Source organism: Lampetra fluviatilis, chromosome 24, assembly GCF_964198595.1.
Source record: "Lampetra fluviatilis chromosome 24, kcLamFluv1.1, whole genome shotgun sequence".
Taxonomy (NCBI): domain Eukaryota; kingdom Metazoa; phylum Chordata; class Hyperoartia; order Petromyzontiformes; family Petromyzontidae; genus Lampetra; species Lampetra fluviatilis.
Window position 1 is genome coordinate 10,203,613 of NC_136298.1, and position 16,465 is coordinate 10,220,077.

The 16,465-nt window shown below is 43.0% G+C and overlaps 1 long non-coding RNA gene across 1 annotated transcript in view; it reads right to left on the reverse strand.

Annotated features, from left to right (window-relative positions):
- Positions 1–414: 414 nt before the first annotated feature.
- LOC144941248 (uncharacterized) overlaps positions 415–16,465 on the reverse strand; it is a 35,340-nt gene continuing 19,289 nt past the window's right edge. The window contains exon 3 of the long non-coding RNA XR_013639240.1: positions 415–645. This is a non-coding gene — a long non-coding RNA (uncharacterized LOC144941248). The remainder of the gene's footprint in view (positions 646–16,465) is intronic.

Here is a 16,465-nt window from a genome sequence, read left to right on the forward strand (position 1 = left end):
ACTTGCGACAATGTTAAAGGAAACTGATCTTTATCATAAAACGATCGCGGTGGATCTTGCATGTTCTCATGATATCGCTGTATTGTGCCATCATGCGATTTCCAAGTGACAGCACGTAGCAGCTGTGAATGATCTTGCCACTGAAATCCAGGATCAGATTCATCACAAGACAAAGTGACCTGCCCACCATCGTGTATGACATATTTCTTCACTGCAAGTGCTTGCCCAACATCACCTATAAAATAAACAGCAGTAAATTAACCAATGCATAGTAATTATCAAAACATACACTAAATGTAAATATGTAATTGTTATATTTGCATATTTAAATGATTTAAATTCAAGAAATAACAAAACACGTGATTTAATAACAGTACATTTAAATGTATATAACAATAGACTTACCAGTTGATCTAAACTCCAATTTGTACGAGGCAAAGGGACTGTTGTGCTGGTTATGTAGAACACATTTCCATTCTCCCTGTTGAGATCGTTTTACTTTGTTCAGTGTCAGCCGATTGCCTTGTGAAATGTAAGCGTCACCATGATACCAAACCAGACCTGTTCCATAGGCACTGTTTGAGATGAGACAGGTCAATGTGACAGTCTCTCCTTCTGTCACAGAGCGGGATGGGTTGGCTGAAACTAAAGAGAGCAAAAGCAGTAAAACAAACTCAGACATCAGCAGTGACTCCGTGCTCCAGACTCCTCCACCACTCCTCTTGTGGACGAGACCACAGCAGCGACGCTCAGCGAGTCTGGGCGACTCCTAACCGGTCCCCGTTCACCACAGAGACCTGACGGGCTGTGTGACTGGGGGCGGTGTGAGGGGCCTGCATCAGTATCAACGTCTCCTGTTGCACTGACACTCCTGCAAGTAAACGCGCGGCTTCGCTCGGAGAGCGCCGCACAGGACTCCCGGTGCAATGCCACGTGGGAGCGATAGGAAGTCTGTGCCGTGTCACCTCCACGAGTCGCAGTGCCACGGTGAGGCAGAGGACGTGAGGCAGCGAGGACAATCTACCGCTAGCATTGCAGTGGAAGGGCTCGTCACGTGCAGTACCAGCGAGACGCATCACCCTCGTGTCAACTCTTTGCAGCGTTTAAACCACAACTTGATCTTGACGGATAAAATGTGATGAAAGAATATCACGATTAAAATTTTACAACAAATAATCATACATTTCACTTTGAAGTGTAGGAAGGGTGCTTGTGCAAAATAGTGTAACACATTTCCTTACCTTCCATTGTGATAATTTCCATCGTGAGACTCTCTGTTCCCAATTCCCTTTCAACCAGACAACTGTAAACGCCAGCGTCACTGCACTGCACATTTGCGATTCGGATAGAAGCCCTATGTTGATCAACATCCTCAGTGAATGTTATCCTGGCCTCTCCTGAGTTTGTTAAATCGATCTCGGTTGCTCCACTGCCTTCACCACGCCGCCAGGTGATAGAGCTGATATTGGGATTGTCGTGCTGTGTCCATCCTGGAGTGGTTCTGTCACACGTCAAGGTGACTGTCTTTCCCACAGCAACAACATACTCTCTGGAGGATGCCTGTAAATGAACACTCGCTTCAAAAGTGAAAAGACAAAACGGCAAATTATTAATATTGAACACTCCAGTACGGTTTTTTAATGTACGGTGCGCAACAAGTTGAACGTACATACTGTGCGTAAACACAGTGTGGTGTATAACCGCACGTGAATAATAACTCACTGATGCGGGACAAGATGCAGATGGCAACACTCATCCACACCGCACGTCTCCTCGTCCCCGTGTCCATGGCTCAGAGCCACGGCGCCGTCTGCTCAGTTCTCAGCACGCACCACGTTTTATGTCGCTCCTGCTGCCGCCTTCAGTCGAAGTGTCGCGACATCCCACCCACAGCTCGCTGAGGTTTCACTTCCAACCACAGCTCCCACACCAAACCCCAGCCTCTCTTTAGAGCACGACTTCATCGTCACACTTCCTTTTACTGTATCAGCGTCAAATAAAAAAAACGTTACCACTGTTATCGTGCTCAGAAAGCAATTTATTTACCAAAATAAAATACGAATTCGTAACTAACATTAAATACCATGAACGTGCTTTGGCATAGAAGAGTCGCCTGACACCATTTGGAACGTGCGTGTTCAATTCGCGTCCGTGCACGTCAAGTCTGGTGGTGTGCGTCCATGCGCCATCCGCCTCCCTGGCCATGAAGTCGGAGGCGCTGCCTGGACACGGCTCGCTGCTGTTTGACCCAAGGCTCAGCAGTGCCGCAGGGCCCCATCAGCGTGCAGCGAGATGGGACATTTGTTAAGGCTCCAGAACGCCAGAGGCCCAATAAATATAACAAACAAAAACATCTGTATTTAGAAATGACTTTATTAATTCTGTATAATTGTTTTAACAAGAATAACATGACCAATACTAGCTTCATTAAGTGTTATTTCTTACGTTGTTTAAATGTCAGAAGGGGGGGGGAGGTCTTTTCTGATCCGGTGTCCCGGGGGTAAAGACCATGTCCGTCCTTTGTTTCACGAGATAAAAACCCAGACAATTCGTTGCTGTTACAACTGTTGCATTTACAGTGGTAGACTTCTATTCAGAAAGACCGTAATAACAGCTGGCAATGACGACTAATGAGCATTTAAATAGCCACGCGTTTGGTTTTCACGTCTTCATATTTGAAGCCCAAGCCAGAATGATTTCTCATTAAATCGCATTCCGTGTGAACAGCACAGCACACTGTTACTTCTGCTTTTGAACACAACTGAAAGATTACGAACCTTCAGCGATTATTCTAATATACCGAATGTTAAATATGCACATAACCCATCTTAATACTGGATTGTTGATAACTCAAAACGTGAATTTAAATCAAGTAAATAACATCATCGAACTAAAACAATGTTACATGGAAATACTCGGCTCCATAAAAGTAACTGCACCGCATATGGAAAATGTGTATCGCTCATTCATACAGGTCGAGGAGTCTCAAAAATGGACTTCTCAACCCGTGCAGCATTTGCCTCCTTGGTCATGAGGTCAGAGCCCGTCTCTGGACGCTGTTTGCTGCTGTCTGACCCAAGGCTCAGGTGATGCTGCTCCCCGTTGGATCCATTCCAATAGAAGCAGCCACCACAGAGCCAACTGTGGGACACTGGGGTGGGATTATTACTGGTGGAAACTTACAGATATGTGTAAATTGCTCAAGATAACAAACTGGCATCATGTGGTGTAAAATTCAATCCCACGTGCTACGATAAAGAGACACGTACCGTATCACATTGACAGGTGAATGTTTACTTTTAGACCATATGTTACACTTCTGTAATGATGAGGCATGGACCGTTCGATGGTTTCTACCAAAATAAATGAACACTTTCATCGCAGCCATCTCTGCTTCACGTTGTCAGACTGGGTACATGCGTATACAGTGGTCATTTCACAATGTCAACTTAAATTTTCATAAAAAAAATCATAAACAGGAATGGGCAGGGTAATTACTTCCCTTCCCTTGTGTTTCCCCCTGGTGTCGCACATACATACCATGCAGCCTTTTCTAACACACAACAGGCAGTCACTATTCTACTTGCATAGCAAAAACCTTGAAGAATATTTCATCATTATAGTGTGGTTGATGCGTACACGAGACTGAGGGTATTAGTATAAAAAATATATAAATTTGCTATGCACGAACATTTTGCATGCAAACATATTAACCTTACGATCAAACGTGACTCTATACTCAGCAGAAGGTTTTCAAGCAGTCAGTGTGGCGCCACTCCTGCTACTAACGACAAGCAGGAGTCGCAAGTTCAATAACTTGGCCTTGAAAGCATTTGAAAATTATTACGGTATGGCTTTTTAAGGTACAGCAGAAAGAAAAGCGACTTGTTAGCATTATCAAACAATTATGGAACTATACAAGTACAAAATAATCAAATGAAAATGTAGCAATAGTTTGATGAATTAGCATTGTCCTCATCAACTTCACTTGGCCAGGCAAGGACCCGCTGACACATCAAGTTTCCATTAGAAGCGTCACCTGGGCCAAACAGGTTTCAGGGCAGCAGTGCAATCCAGCCCAGATGTACAAAGACAAATAATGGCACAGATGGCAACGACGGATATACTGTAATGCCTATTCTACTCTACTATTACATCCCATGTTTGACGAGTTACATAATTAAATCGGCAGGCAACATTTAGAAATTAGTAACTTGACAATTAGTATACGCGGATTTGTACACTGTAATATCAATTACATTGATAACATTTTTAACTGAATGCAGCGGTTCCCAACATTTTCCAGTGTGCGGACCCCTTTTCAACCTCCAAGCATTTTGCGAAACACCACATGCCACTAGTTATTTGAATTTTCCCCGGTGAGAATGCTGTTGTTTTTATTTTCCGCGAACCTCCTGCAGTAGCCTCACCGACCACCAGGGGTCCCCGGACCACCGGTTGAGAAACGATGATAGAATGCATTTCATCTACCCTTTATTCTTTTTGTAAGGACAAGGCAGGTGAATATTGTCATCACATTACATTCTGTGCAATGATTGGCTCTACATGTCAGAAAGTCGCGACGGTGCGGTTGACCACCAGTGTTGCCAACTCAGCAATTTTGTAAGATCAGGTTTATTTATTTACACGATTTTATTTAACTCACTTCGTTTGTTGTATCCTCAAAAAATAATTCTTGCAACTCAATTTTTACACACTTCCCAATGTGCTATCGACAGCAAACTTCGTATAAGTATGTCATGCTGATGACAACACGATATTCTATCATAAAATATCCAAAACATATATTTTATTTATTTAACTTACTGTATGTGTTGTCATATCCAAAAATCTTGTAACTCAATATCAACCGTATTCCCAATGTCGTATCGACTGCAAACTTGGTATAGGTATGTCATACTGATGACAAAACGATATTCTATCATTGAAAATTTTTATTATATTTAAAAATATATATTTTTTACGGCTCTAATTGTCGACGATCAACTCACGTTGGCTGTAAATCACCACGGTCCCTTACGTTGGGGAATGTCGGAGGGGAGGGGCGAAGGGGGCAGGGGGAGGGGCAGCTCGGAGAGTACATTTCATTAAAGCGTGTTTTTTAAAGTATGTTTACATATTTTATTATTAACCTGTTGAGAACTCTAAGAGGCCAGTAGCATCTCGTTTGCAAGAATGTTGAGGCATTAATCTGCCTGTAGGGGGCGATGATCACTACGTACAATATTAATCATTCAGACACTGTCTCCCCGACAGACCTGGTCTTCACCTGAGGACGGCTGCTTGCGTTGTGGCCGAAACGTCGTGAGAATAATTTTATGTTTTATTTTTATTATTTCATTATTTCCCTTCTACGTGACTTTACCGAAAGAACCAAGAAGATGAATCCCTGCAGTCACGAAAGCTTTAAATCGAAATGTTAATCGAGTTATTTATTGTAATTTTTGTTGTGTGTCCCCCGCCATCGCTTCACATCAAGAGCCACGAGCAAGCCACTGCCTTTGAAACACCCTTTGGCCTTCACAAACCACTTGTGTGCTCAACGAAAACTAAAGCTGGGTCCGGAAGAAGCAGCCGAGATCTCCTGGAGATGCGAGCGACGGACGCCGGTCCCGAGGGCCACCGCTGGGGCTGGGAGGCCCATACGGCGCCTCGCGGGCACGAGTGGCCAGGGCCCCCTAGCGGACACAATGAGGCACAGCGTGCGGTACAAACACAACTATGAGACAGCGTTCGACTTTGTCATTGCTTTGGCCTTACCAAGTGAATTACAGTCAACTGAGTTGTAAACATGTATAAACATAGACGTAACTTCAACCGAGAAGATGGATACAAATTGAGCAATCATTGGAAGGATGTTATTAACCAGGTAAAACCTTAACGGATGGTGTTGGCGTCATTTCCGCATCTCCAGCTTTCTTCAGCCTCCCAATCTCTCTTTTAATTGTTGATTTGTTTGCATCGTATGGCTTAAACTCTGCGAGTTGTATTAATTTCATAGAACAATGAAAATAACCCCAGAAAAATATACTGTACTCACAAGGCCCGTGCCGTCCTCGCGTCACACGTTAAGATTGTCATATTCGTCTGCAACAAACGGAATAAGAGTTTACATTCCAGCATCAACAACGTAATTATGACCAAAGTACACGATTAAAAATAGTTGAACCGCACAAGCAAATAAACTCCAATGGAGTGGATGGATGAAATCAGTGGACGTGTCCCTTGGACTCTCAATAAGTTAAGCAACATTGCAGCGCCTGCCGCTGGCGATGTTGTGGTCGATGGCCAAAGTGAAGTGGGGCCACGTGGCGCTCTCTGCAGGTCGTCTCGTGTGCCCTCTACCTTCTGCCTCCTTCCGCTGCAGCTTGAGGGCTTGGTAGTGGCCTTCGCGCTCCTGCCGGGGGGCATCTGCCAGCAAGTTGTTGACATTGTCATTCATACCATTGGAACCTCCTTTGCCAGTAGCAAAATATGATGATTGGTTTTTTAGCCCCCTTTTATCTGGCCAGATAAAAGGGGGGTAAAAAAAACAATTGCCAGATAAAAGAGTAAAAAAACTATTTATCGTTGTAATTTATGTCGTAATTTATACGTTGTAATTTAAACGTAATTTATAGGTCGTAATTTCGACGTCGTAATGTATACGTTGCAATTAATACATTGTAATTAATACGTTGTAATTCATAAGCGCCATCTGACTTCAGTTGACGATCGCAAGCGTCACGTGACAGCAGACATCCTCGTCGTCACAAAGTGCGTGACATAGCGACGCGTGAACAAATGACAGCTACTACCATTGTTGGTCACCGATGGCGATTCCAGCACTTCGTAGTCGCTTCCTCGCTGTGGATCAGGACCTGTCGTGAAACAAAAACTCCACTGTGGACTTCACGGCGATGCCACTCCTCTCGACCCATTAGCGAACGTGAGGAGGCAAAAGCATCAATGGTCACAACGCGTGTTCTTGATTTTGCTCTGTTGCCTGCACTACAGTAGCCTGTGCTTCACTGTCAACTTCATGAACTGTTTATTCAATGTAGTTATCAGGAAATCTTCAAATAACATGGGTATGATTTCATTGAATCTGACGTTTAAACAAAACTGTGAACCTGTAATGGTACAAAGCGTATAGATCAAAGCATATTGAAGTTGTTATGCTATTAATGTATCCTGGGAAGCCAGAGTCTCAAGAATATTTTTCAAGTGCGTCCTGCAAAGGGATGTCTGGCCACTGTGAAGTAAGTGTGTTTTGCATATGGGTGGAAAATAGTGCCGCATAAATGCGGAAAATTACCATCCCTCATCATCGATTGCAAGTTCAATCCTTGATAAGCACTGTCTTGCTCTGGCTGAGACTCTGCTAAGAATATGAAATAGTGTTTTTAATTGAATCGAAATAAAACCAAGAGTTAACATATTTGTGTCGCATAGAGTTAGCCAAACTGAACGAGTGTTATTTCCACAAAAAATATATATACTTGTCAAAACAAAAGGTGTGGTTTACCTCTTTGAACACACAGACCACATGCTATTAAAACTGTGGTGGTCAGCACACACTACTGAATTTCTTTTAAATACCAAACGTTTAATTTGATTCTGGAACGCATTTTAAATATTACGTTTTCTTTCATTGCCCACAACTCTTAAAAAGTTTACCAACATTTACACATAGACGGTGTACACGGGTCTCAATGGCAGCTTCTCAAGTGGCTCTCGGCTGGGTCATAATGAACGAGAGCTGTTTCCCCTGCTAGGAGGAGGCATTGCTGGCAGTGACGTGTGGATGGTCTCACATCTGCACGAGTGTTGCTGTGTGTAGCGCACAAGGCTGACAGCCACACATAGAGACACCGCAGCAATGCCGACATCAACAGCGATCCCAGACAAGGGGTAACCCCCTCCTCCATTAATGAAATGACATGCGGTTGTAGTGACCCTTAAAGGAGCTACACAACGTGTATTGGGTGAACGGGGTTCAGTGTGAGGAATGCTGTTTGGTTGTAGAGTGGTGGGTGGTGCCAATGACCTGCATTGAGCTTCCTTCTTCTGTAGCCCAACACAGCAACAACAGCAGCTCCAGCAGAGAGCAACACAGCCAGCACCACTCCAACAGCCACCAACACGTACGGAGATGCCCCTGGAACTGTTGCGAAATACAAAATAATGCATGAACTAAATAAACGATGAAATAATTTAAGTAATTTCATAAACACATTTTATATTTTCATAGAATGAAAGGAGTGCAGTAACATACATTTCACAGCCGTATACTTTGACGTAACAAGAGCTTTAGATTAAAATTAACTTTCCCGACCTGCAATTTAATATTGAGAGCCAGTGATTATATCGTAAAAGCGGGAGACGTAATTTAGATAATAAAAATAGAGCAAAGTGTTTGTTTTCCATGACAAAAATGGGAAGTCTTGTACCTTATGACGTAATCAACTCCATTTCCAACCGCCATGATCGGAAATATCCTTCAACCTGACAAGTGTAAACCCCCCCTGCATCATCATTCACCACTGAGATGGTCAGAGAAAAGTCGTCGTCGTCAAAAGCCGAGGACAAGATGTTTACGTTGGAGTTGAGGTGGGAACTGAATGCAGCGTGAGGTCCGGCTGGGTGAGCCGCGAGTAACGTACGGACTGTGCTGTCACCACGTGGCCTCCAGTACCAGGTGACCGAACGAGACTCATTGGAGGAGCTCCTCCACACAAACCCAGGGTCAGACTCGTTGCAGGGCAACGTGATTCCTTCACCAATTTGAGACGCGTAATTCCTGGTTGCCTGATGCTCTGAGTCTGCAAATCGTGTAAAAACAATAGTTTAATAGTTTAATCGACAACCAAACAAATACAGGATGCCACAATACAGATACATATGATAATTGGAGTTTTTTACCCTTTTATCTGGCAACAAAACTGACACCTTTTTTTTACAAGGAGTCATGTTTGCATAGACCACAATACCTGCAGTCGTAATGCAAAAAAAACATAACTCTAATAATGTATACACTGTCCTTGAAGTTGATTGGTCCACACTCGAGACAGCTTTTCCTAGAGCCTAGTCTCACATGGTGTTTGACCAAATGACGCTAAAAGGCGCACAGATACATATCTTACAGCTGCAGGTATAAGCATGGACATTGTGTCAAGCTCACCAATTCCTTTAATCAATGTAAGTGTTTTTTAATACACGCAAGATGTAACTTAATTCATGTACTTGATCAAAGTATTTATTCTCACTATGTGCTTTTAGAATGTAACTGAAGTAACGTGAGATGTGTATTTACCATTTTTCAGCACGTTCACATTGTACGCTACCTCTGAGGTCTCTCCACTCTCCCTTTTCACGGCACACTTCAACAACCCACTGTGAGCAGCGTTCACTTTCACCAACACGATGCTGCTTTGATGGCTGATCTCAATCCCATTGTGAATCCATCTGACCATGTGTGCATAGGAGTCGTTAGAGAGCTGGCAGGTCAGACTGATGCTCTCTCCTTCTGCTACGGTGTCGGATGTGTTGGACAAAACTAAAGAACACGAAACAAAAATCAATATTTACGACTCATTGATTCAAAATCACAAGCCAAACTAGAGTACAAATCATTCTGAAGTTTGAGGTATGGCTTATCCCTGGTCACGTGGAATCCACAACTGTGATAAGATTCCAGGAGATCGGAGCCTGGAGTCCTCACAGCGCAGTTGAGATCATGGAATGCCTCCTGCACTGCTCCTCTACTCGTGATTACAGCAGCAGAGCACAGAGACTCCAGGGTGGGGATGGTGAAGGGGTGAAGAGGAGACCACGTGGCCACTGATCACGAGAAGCACTGGCCCAGGAATTGTCTAAACCTAAACCCTCGACCTAAACCTGATTGTGAACGTGAACTCAGAGCAGGACTCTGAATGGCCAACAGCAGCAGCGCTACTCGTAATTCTCACGTGAACTTTTCATATGGCAACTTAAAAGAAACTAAACCTGTTTAAATTTGCGAGAAATATTGTGTAAATATAAGTAAGTGCGCTATACATTATCTATTGTATATGTCTCTTCAATAATTTGGACTACATTACTGTAATAAAACAAGTGAATGTAATACCAGTGCAACTACATTTTTATTGGTAAACCAATCATTGTAAAAGATATCAGTTCCACAAGTAAAAAACACGGGAATATTCCCGTGAATGTGGCTGTGATACGACCGTTCACATGATGGAACACTTAGGCTTTCATCTGCAAGGGCGATGGCATGATGGGCAATGAGAATCAGATGATGCGCATCCAATGCTGAATGCTACAGACATGACAGCTTGTATGTGCAGCAGCAGTAACAATCGTTCATGTGAACATAAACTCACTCTGGCATTTACGTCACAATCATGAACAATACTGTCCGACATTTCATTTTAATAAGATGCTGAAACGTGTTAATACGTAGAATATATAAATTTTCATTTTATATAACTTATGTATGTATACATTTATATATAAAAATATATAAATTTTCTTTTTTAATGAAATTAAATATGAATAGAATATATACGTAGAATATATAAATTTCATTTTATATAATTTATATATATATACATTTATATATAAATATATAAATTTTCATTTTTAATGAAAATTAAATATAAATAGAATACATACGTAGACTATATAAATTTTCATTTCATATAATTTACATAAATAAATGTATATCTAAATATATGTAAATATACGTTTTAATTTTTAATGAAAATGAAATATAATGAAAATGTATTAATTTTAATTTTGAATGGAAATTTATATTCTATGACTTAATATTGTCTTACCTTTGATTGTGATCAGTTCCATTGTGAGGGTGCCTATCCTATAGTAGCCAGTAAACTCACATGTGTAAACCCCACCACGTGAAAACGTAACTTTCGACAATGTTAAAGGAAACTGATCTGTATAATAAGACGATTGCGGTGGATCTTGTAGGTTCTGATCAGAACCCTGTGTTGTGCCATCATGCGATCTCCATTTCCAAGTGACAGCGCGTGACAGCTGTGAATGATCTTTCCACTTAAATCCAGGATCAGATTCATCACATGACAAAGTGACCTTCCCACCCTCGTGTATGAAATATTTCTTCACTGCGGGTGCCTGCCCATCATCACTTCCTATAAAACAAGCAGCAGTGAATTAACCAATGCACAGTAATTATCAAAACATATGCTAAATGTAAATATGTAATTGTACATTTAACATTAAAATTATTTAAATTCAAAAAATAAAAAAACGTGAGTTAATAACAGTACATTTAAATGTATATAACAGTAGACTTACCAGTTGATGTAAACTCCAATTTGTACGAGGCAAAGCGACTGTTGTGCTGCTTTTGTAGAAAACATTTCCATTCTCCCTGTTGAGATCGTTTTACTTTGTTCAGTGTCAGCCGATTGCCTTGTGAAATGTAAGTGTCACCATGATACCAAACCAGACCTGTTCCATAGGCACTGTTTGAGATGTCACACGTCAATGTGACATTATCTCCTTCTGTCACAGAGCGAGATGGGTTGGCTGAAACTAAAGAGAGCAAAAGCAGTAAAACAAACTCAGACATCAGCAGTGACTCCGTGCTCCAGACTCCTCCACGACTCCTCTTGTGGACAAGGCCACATCAGCGACGCTCAGCGAGTCTGGGCGACTCCTAACCGGTCCCCGTTCACCACAGAGCTCTGTCCATGTGAGTAGGATGGGTCTGCATCAGCAGGAGATTCTTCTGTTCACAGATGTGCGTAAAACACGTGGCTGCACTACACCACAGGCAGAATGTCACGGGCGATGGCTGTGGATGTGACGCCAGTGCGAGTGCCATGGGAAGCCTGGGTTGCCATCTCCATGGATCGTGGTACAATCGTCAGTCTCGTGGGATTCCTCGGACGTGCGGTGCCATCACGTTGGAAGAATTCATAATGGGCAATAGCAGCAGTGTGTTTTATGCTTGACTAAACTCATTACAGCCATCAAAATTAATACTTTTATATAATTGGTAGCAGTTTACATTCATGGACTATTAATACAAAATCGTACACTATGAATAATGAAATGCATTCCACTTTTATATTTAAGTGCATATGCTTGTGCAAAAAAGTAAAATATAATTTACCTTGCATTGTGATAAGTTCTCGTGTTAAGCTGCTTGTTCTAAAGTAGCCAGCAAAGTGGCAAATGTAGAGCCCAGCATCACTGTATTGTGCGTTTGAGATTTGAATAGAGAAGCTGTCTTGATCAAAAGCAGACTTCAATGCTGTTATTCTGGAAACCAGTGCTATAGCGGTATTTTTCCTTACATCTCTAGTCCATTGACCAGTTTGCTTTTGATACTGGACAATCGTTGCGCTGCCACTACCCTGCCTCACCCATTTCCAGATCACAGCCCGGTCAGAGGAAGGGTGATCTTCCCATTTAAATTCTGGATCAGATTCAACGCATGGCAAAATGGCCGTCTGGCCCACAGAAACAAAATACTTTCTGGGAGCAGGTTCCTTTACTTCACAAACATCTACAAAAATATAAGAAAAGAGAGAAATTATTACACTTTAAACATTGAAATTACGGACAAATATTTGACAATTTTAATGATACTTTAAGTTATTACACCTCCACAGGGGATGTATCACATACATCATATTCATTACATTTAGAAGATACTAATTGCATTGGTAACGCAAATTAACCACATTGTTAACAGATCCCGGTGTGAAATTAAATTCACCGAGGGCTTAATTTATTTTGAAACATTTCTGGGGCTGCCCAAACCCCTGGACCCCCCCACCCCTTCCCCCAACTGATGGGGATAGCAAAAGGAAGAGAGGGGAAGGGATACATATTTTCCAGGGATCAACCCCAGACAGCTCCAGCTGAAATCAATCCCTGAATACACTTACTCTGTGATGAGACTTTCAAATCGAGAGAAGCAGAGGCTTGGTCAGTTTGGGTTTTTACACCACATGTCCATTCTCCCTCTTGACATCGTTTGACTTTGTGTAATGTCAGCACAGAATTGCCTTTGTTCATCTCAATGCCACCGTGAGTCCAAACTATATTTTGAACATAGGCACTGTTTGAGATGTTACACATCAATGTGACAGTCTCTCCTTCTGTCACAGAGAGGGATGGGTTGGCTGAAACTAAAGAAAGCAAAAGCAGTAAACAAACTCAGGACTCAGCAGTGACTCCGTGCTCCAGACGCCTCCACTACTCCTCTTGTGGACGAGACCACAGCAGCGACGCTCAGCGAGTCTGGCCGACTCCTAAACGGTCCCCGTTCACCACAGAGACCTGGCGGGCTGTGTGACAGGGGGCGGTGTGAGGGGCCTACGTAGCACTGACAGTTCTGCAAGTAAACACGCAGTTTCACTAAAACAGTATCGCACGTGACAGGAGTCAATGTCAGGCGAGGTCCAGAAACAATAATTGCCATTCCATGAACAGTTCCGCATGAAATCGCGTGGCTCCACTGGAACACGGGTGACGTCGCACGGGCACCGTGGCACTGACGTGGCACCACAGGTCGTGTGACGTCACCAGAGGGCACGGAGTGACAGGGAGAGTCAGGAGGGGCTCATCCAATGTCAGACATCTCCAACAGGGCAGGACCCAATGTGCAGCACCTCGGATTAGCACGGTTGGCTACGTACGGTGCGAAAGAAGTTCAACATACATGCAGCAGAATTACTATCTATGATACCCATTTAAACGTACTCCTAAAACATGCAACAGGTTTTAACTGAACATTACTGGAAATATGTATTTTAATACCATGGGGATGTAATTTATCTTGATATAGAAGTTGCACTATTGTATGAAAGTGTTTTTTTTATGATATATAAACCAAAATCACATTACCTTTCATTGTGACCAGTTCCATAGTGAGGGTGCCTGTCCTATAGTAGCCAGTAAACTCACATGTGTAAACCCCACCACGTGAAAACGTAACTTGCGACAATGTTAAAGGAAACTGATCTTCATAATAAAACGATCGCGGTGGATTTTGTAGGTTCTGATCATATTGCTTTATTGTGCCATCATGCGATTTCCAAGTGACAGCACGTAGCAGCTGTGAATGATCTTTCCACTGAAATCCAGGATCAGATTCATCACATGACAATGAGACCATCCCACCCTCGTGTATGAAATATTTCTTCACTGCAAGTGCTTGCCCAACATCACCTATAAAATAAACAGCAGAAAATTCACCAATGCATAGTAATTATCAAAACATACACTAAATGTAAAGATGTAATTGATACATTTGACATTAAAATGATTTAAATTCAAGAAATAACAAAACACGTGAGTTAATAACAGTACATTTAAATGTATATAACAGACTTACCAGTTGATGTAACCTCCAATGTGTACGAGGCAAAGGGACTGTTGTGCTGGTATTGTAAAACACATTTCCATTCTCCCTGTTGAGATCGTTTCACTTTGTACAGTGTCAGCACAGAATTGCCTGGGTTCATCTTAATACCACCGTGAGTCCAAACCAGACCTTTTCCATAGGCACTGTTTGAGATGTTACACGTCAATGTGACAGTCGCACCTTCTCTCACGACGCTGGATGGGTTGGCTGAAACTAAAGAAAGCAAAAGCAGTAAAACAAACTCAAGACTCAGCAGTGACTCCGTGCTCCAAACTCCTCCACGACTCCTCTTGTGGACGCGACCACAGCAGCGACGCTCAGCGAGTCTGGGCGACTCCTGACCGGTACCCGTTCACCACAGAGACCTGACGGGCTGTGTGACAGGGGGCGGTGTGAGGGGCCTGCATCAGTACCAACGTCTCCTGTTGCACTGACACTCCTGCAAGTAAACGCGCGGCTTCGCTAGGAGAGCGCCGAACAGGACTCCCGGTGCAATACCACCGTGTCGCAGTGCCACGGTGAGGCAAAGGACGTGAGGCAGCGAGGACAATCTACCGGTGGCATTGCAGAGGAAGGGCTCGTCACGTGCAGTACCAGCGCCACGCATCACCCTCGTGTCAACTCTTTGCAGCGTTTAAACCACAACTTGTTCTTCACGGATAAAATGTGATGAAATAATATCACGATAAAAAATGTACAAAAAATAATCATACATTTCACTTTGAAGTGTAGGAAGGGTGCTTGTGCAAAATAGTGTAACACATTTCCTTACCTTCCATTGTGATAATTTCCATCATGAGACTCTCTTCTCCTAATTCCCTTTCAAGGCAACTGTAAACGCCAGCGTCACTGTGCTGCACATTTGCGATTCGGATATAAAACCTATGTTGATTATCATCTTCAGTGGCTGTTATCCTGGCCTCTCGTGAGTTTGTTAAATCGATCCCGGTAGTTCCACTGTCTTCACCACGCCACCAGGTGAGATATCTGATATTGGAATTGTCGTTCTGTGTCCATCCTGGAGTGGTTCTGTCACACGTCAAGGTGACTGTCTGTCCCACAGCAACAACATACTCTCTGGGGGATGCCTGTAAATGAACACTCGCTTCAAAAGTGAAAAGACAAAACGGCAAATTATTAATATTGAACACTCCGGTACGGTTTTTAAATGTACGGTGCGCAACAAGTTGAACGTACATACTGTACGTAAACACAGTGTGGTGTATAACAGCACGTGAATAATAACTCACTGATGCGGGACAAGATGCAGATGACAACACTCATCCAAACCGCACGCCTCCTCGTCCCCGTGTCCATGGCTCAGAGCCACGGCGCCGTCTGCTCAGTTCTCAGCACGCACCACGTTTTATGTCGCTCCTGCTGCCGCCTTCAGTCGAAGTGTCGCGACATCCCACCCACAGCTCGCTGAGGTTTCACTTCCAACCACAGCTCCCACGCCAACCCCCAGCCTCTCTCTAGAGCACGACTTCATCGTCACACTTCCTTTTACTGTATCAGCGTCAAATAAAAAAAACGTTACCACTGTTATCGTGCTCAGAAAGCAATTTATTTACCAAAACAAAATACGAATTCGTAACTAACATTAAATACCATGAACGTGCTTTGGCATAGAAGAGTCGCCTGACACCATTTGGAACGTGCGTGTTCAATTCGCGTCCGTGCACGTCAAGTCTGGTGGTGTGCGTCCATGCGCCATCCGCCTCCCTGGCCATGAAGTCGGAGGCGCTGCCTGGACACGGCTCGCTGCTGTTTGACCCAAGGCTCAGCAGTGCCGCAGGGCCCCATCAGCGTGCAGCGAGATGGGACATTTGTTAAGGCTCCAGAACGCCAGAGGCCCAATAAATATAACAAACAAAATCTGTATTCAGAAATATGACTTTATTAATTCTGTATAATTGTTTTAACAAGAATAAAATGAAAACTCTCCGGTTCTTTCGGTAAAGTCACGTTGATATAAAAAAAAATATATTAAGAAATAACATGAATACTTGCTTCATTAAGTGTTATTTCTTACGT